This window comes from Hyla sarda, chromosome 4 (assembly GCF_029499605.1).
Source record: "Hyla sarda isolate aHylSar1 chromosome 4, aHylSar1.hap1, whole genome shotgun sequence".
NCBI classification, from domain to species: Eukaryota; Metazoa; Chordata; class Amphibia; order Anura; family Hylidae; genus Hyla; species Hyla sarda.
In genome coordinates, this window is record NC_079192.1 from 4353948 (window position 1) to 4359580 (window position 5633).

The window sequence follows — 5633 nt, forward strand, 5'->3', positions numbered from 1 at the left end:
GACTGACCTGCAGCGTGGATCAGCAGTTTGACTTGAGTGACAGCCTCCTGCTGTTGCTTAGCAACAGCTCCCAGCAGCAAAAAGGGCATACTGGGAGCTGTAGTTATGCAACAGCAGGAGGCAGAGCACCACAACTCCCACTGACTGTCCAGGCGTTTTACAACAGCTGGAGGCACCCTGTTTGGGAATCACTGGCATAGAATACCCCTTTGTCCACCCCTATGCAAGTCCCTAATTTAGGCCTCAAATGCGCATGGCGCTCTCACTTTGGAGCCCTGTCGTATTTCAAGGCAACAGTTTAGGTCACATATGGGGTATCGCCGTACTCGGGAGAAATTGTGTTACAAATTTTTGGGGGTATTTTCTGCTATTACCCTTTTTAGAAATGTAAAATTTTTGAGAAACCATATTTTTACATATGCAAAAGTCGTGAAACACCTGTGGGATATTAAGGTTCACTTTACCCCTTGTTACGTTCCCCGAGGGGTCTAGTTTCCAAAATGGTATGCCATGTGGTATTTTTTGCTGTTCTGGCACCATAGGGGCTTCCTAAATGTGGCATGCCCGTAGAGCAAAATTTGCTTAAAAAAAGCTAAATGTGACTACTCCTCTTCTGAGACCTGTAGTGCGCCAGCAGAGCCCTTTTCACCCCCATATCGGGTGTTTTCTGAATTGGGAGAAATTGGGCTTCAAATTTTGGGAGTTATTTTCTGCTATTATCCTTTTTAAATATGCAACATTTTTGGGAATCCAAGCATTTTAGGTAAAAAAATGTTTTTATTTTTTTTACATATGCAAAAGTCGTGAATCACCTGTTGGGTATTAATGTTCACTTTATCCCTTGTTATGTTCCCCAAGGGGTCTAGTTTCCAAAATGGTATGCCATGTTGTTGTTTTTTTTGCTGTTCTGGCACCATAGGGGCTTCCTAAAGGTGACATGCCCCTCAAAAACCATTTGTCGCTCCTTCCCTTCTGAGCCCTCTACTGCGCCCGCCGAACAATTTACATAGACATGAGGTATGTGCTTACTCGAAAGAAATTGGGTTTCAAATACCAGTAAAAATGTTCTCCTTTTTACCCCTTGCAAAAATTCAAAGATTGGGTCTACTAGAACATGCGAGTGTAAAAAATGAAGATTTTGAATTTTCTCCTTCACTTTGCTGCTATTCCTGTGAAACACCTAAAGGGTTAATACACTTACTGAATGTCATTTTGAATACTTTGGGGGGGTGCAGTTTTTATAATGGGGTCATTTGTAGGGTATTTCTTATATGAAGACCCTTCAAATCCACTTCAAAACTGAACTGGTCCCTGAAAAATAGTGAGTTTGAAAATTTTGTGAAAAATTAGAAAATTGCTGCTGAACTTTGAAGCCCTCTGGTGTCTTCTAAAAGTGAAAACATGTCAACTTTATGATGCAAACATAAAGTAGACATATTGTATTTGTGAATAAAAATTAAATTTATTTGGAATATCCATTTTTCTTACAAGCAGAGAGCTTCAAATTTAGTAAAAATGCTAAATTTTCAATTTTTTCATCACATTTTTGATTTTTTCACCAAGAAAGGATGCAAGTTACCACAAAAAAATACCACTTTGTTAAAGTAGAATATGTCACGAAAAAACAGTTTCGGAATCAGAATGATCAGTAAAAGCATTCCAGAGTTATTAATGTTTAGAGTGACAGTGGTCAGATGTTCAAAAAACGCTCTGGTCCTAAGGTGTAAAATGGCTGGGTCCTTAAGGGGTTAAATAACAAACTCTGTGTTTTGCAACAAGTGTGCCTCAAGCTGTTGCATAACTACAACCCCCAGCATGCACGGGCAGCAAAAGGGCATGCTGGGAGTTGTAGTTTTGCAACTGCTGGAGGTTTGCCCTGCCCCATGTAAATGTACAGGGTACATTCACACGGGCGGGGGTTTACAGTGAGTTTCTCGCTGCAAGTTTGAGATGCAGCAAATTTTCCGTTTTCCGCTGAGGCTCACACTCCCCGCGGGGAACTCACTGTCCAGCCCCCCCCGTGTGAATGTACCCTAAAAACACTGCACTACACAAAATAAAAAGTAAAACACTACATATAAACACCCTTACACATTTACCCCCCCCCCCCATTAAAATTGAAAAACATCTGGTACAGCACTGTTTCCAAAACGGAGCCTCCAGCTGTTGCAAAACAACAACTCCCACAATTGTGGGAGAGTTTTGCAACAGCTGGAGGCACCCTGTTTTGGAATCATTGGTGTAAAATACCCCTATGTCCGCGCCCGTGCAAATCCCTAATTTAGGCCTCAAATGCGCATGGTGCTCTCTCACTTCGGAGCCCTTCAAGGCAACCGTTTAGGGCCACATATGGAGTATTTCCGTACTCAGGAGAGATTGCGTTACAAATTTTGGAGGGCTTTTTCTTCTTTTACCCCTTATGAAAAGGTAAAGTTAAAATGTACTAAAATGCTGGTGTTATCTTAAATTATTCATTTTCACATGGGGTATTAGAAAAAAGGCCCCCAAAATTTGTAACACCATCTCTTCTGAGTATATAAATACCCTATACGTGGACATAAACTACTCTACTGGTGCGCTACAGGGCTCAGAAGAGAAGGAGCGACATTGGGCTTTTGGAGGGAGAATTTGACTGGAATTGAAGGCCATGTGCGTTTACAAAGCTCCCGTTCTACCAGAACCATGGACCACCACATGTGACCCCATTTTGAAAACTACACCCCTCGTGTAATGTAATTAGGATTACAGTGAGCATTTACGCCCCACAGGTGTCTGACAGATTTTTGGAACAGTGGTCCATGAAAATGAAAAATAAACTTTTTCATTTGCACTGCCCACTGTTCCAAAGATCTGTGAAACGCCAGTGGGGTATAAATGCTCACTGCACCCCTTATTACATTCCGTGAGGGGAGTAGTTTCCGAAATAGGGTCACATGTGGGGGAGTTCATTGTTCTGGTAGTATGGGGGCTTTGTGAATGCACATGGCCCCAAAATCCATTCCAAACAAATTCTCTCTCCAAAAGCCAAATGTTGCTCCTTCTCTTCTGAGCATTGTAGTGCGCCAGCAGAGCATTTGACGTCCACACAAATTTTGGGGGACATTTTATCCTATTACCCCTTGTAGAAATTTAAAATTCTGGGAAAAAACTGCATTTTAGTGAAAACAAAAATTATTTACACATCCAACTTTAACAAACAGTTGTCAAACACCTGTGGAGTGTTAAGGCTCACTGTGCCCCTTGTTGCATTCCTTGAGGGGTGTAGTTTCCAAAATAGTATGCCATGTTTTTTTTTTTTTTTTTGCTGTTCTGGCACCATGGGGGCTTCCTAAATGTGACATGCCCCCCATAAACCATTTCAGAAAAACTCACTCTCCAAAATCCCATTGTCGCTCCTTCCCTTCTGATCCCTCTAGTGCACCCATAGAGCACTTAACATACACATATGAAGTATTTCCTTACTCAAAAGAAATGGGGTTACACATTTTAAGGGGATTTCTCTCCTTTTACCCCTTGTAAAAATTCAAAAACTGGGTCTACAAGAACATGCGCGTGTAAAAAATGAAGATTTTGAATTTTCTCCTTCACTTTGCTGCTATTCCTGTGAAACACCTAAAGGGATAACAAACTTTCTGAATGTCATTTTGAATACTTTGAGGGGTGCAGTTTCTATAATTCGGTCATTTATGGGGTATTTCTAATATAAAGGCCCTTCAAATCCATTTCAAAACTGAACTGGTCCCTGAAAAATTCAGATTTTGAACATTTTGTGGAAAATAGTTTCTGAATTTTGAAGCCCTCTGATGTCTTCCAAAAGTAAAAACATCTCAACTTTATGATGGAAACATAAAGTAGGCATATTGTATATGTGATTCAATATATAATTTATTTGGGATGTCCATTTTCCTTATAAGCAGAGAGTTTCAAAATTTAAAAAAATGCTACATTTTCTAATTTTTCATAACATTTTTGCATTTTTCACCAAGAATTGAAAAAAAAAGCATCCCAGAGTTATTAATGATTCTTTTTTTTTAGTCCCCATAGGGGGCTGTACCATGCAATCTTGTGATTGCATACACTGAGCTTTGGCTCACCATTGATCAGTGTTATCGGTGGTCTACTCCTGAATAGCTAGTTGGAAGCATCAGAGCACCGATAAGATGGAGAGGAGGCAGGTAAGGGCCCTCTCGCTAGCCTCTCAGCTGATCGGGAGATAGTATTTTGACCGCGATGGTCCCAATCAGCTTCGTTGAGCTGCCGGGATCGTTTCACCTTAGTTTTAGACTCCGCAATCAACTTTTACTGCAGCATCTAAAGGGTTAATGCAGGGCATTGGCTCGATCGGAGGTGCCTGGTATTATCCTTGGGTCCTGGCTGCTGATAGCAGTCGGGACCCCCCGAGTTTGAAGCGTGCTCAGCTCCTGAGCTGGTAAGCCCAGTATGCCCTGCGTCTTTAAGTGAAGAGGTAAATAAGAACAAAATATTGTAGCCTGGGCTCCATATGCATGCCAAATCAACATAATCTCAATAATTGTTTTAGCAGATAAATTCCATGACAATATTGTTCTGTGTCAAGTGTCAAGCAAGCTTACATAGAACACCACTATCCTTCAGCCTGTCTCTATATATCTATTTAAATCTTCTTCCTAATAGTAGTGTGCAGTCAGTGTTTCTCAACAAGAAACCTTAATGTCCTGCTTTTGCACATATTCATGCTGTTAATTTATACTTATAAAAAAAAACTTTTAACATGTTATCATGTTAGGGTCCCATCCGATGTGAGGCCACCTCAGCGTGGTGGATGGGGGGGGCACATTTTGATCAAAAAGTGCGCTAAGAGCCTCCATTTTTTGACCAAGAGTGCTGTTGCAACTTTCTTTTTTGTACATTTTGTATTTGCCACAGCAGCGGGCACCTGTGTTTTAGGTTGTTGTGCTGGCTATTTTTCCTTATGTTTTGATAGAATAAAGCATATTTTAAAATAAATCCAATTAGAAAGTTGTTTAATATTTAATAAACTATAACATGAATGAAAATGTTGATGATAGGTACTCTTCAAGCCTTTTTTCCAAGTGACAATATAAATTGTGCTGCTGAAAATGTGAATTGTCTGGCAACTTATTGTTAGTTCTATTAAAATAGGTATTGTTCTATATCATGCGTCAAGCCAGCATTAATACAGCATTATAGCCTGTCAGCCTATTTCCAAGTGACAATTAAAATCCTGTTGCTAAAAGAAACAAGAATCCCTCTGTTTATATCTAAGTATTAACTGTCACCAAAACTTGTCATCAAACATTTATATATTAGCATTATACTCCAGCCTGTGTCAGAGTGAACATTTAAATGTCCTTGCTGATAGTACCAGGGAGAAGTCATCATAGGGGGAACCCTGAGGGAGCGAGGTAGGTGAGTATGTGTCATTGGATATTTTCATTGCGACCCCAGCAATTTATATAAAATAGTTTCTGAATATTCTTTCAAGCTTGTTCATTTTTTCTACTTAGGATACATAATGAGTAAAAAAAAACATTTCTAATGAAATCTTACAAGATGGAGCAAATGACAATTAAGACAATGCTCGCAACACAGCATCTTCAGGTTTCAATTATGTTTATATTTTTTCTACAAAT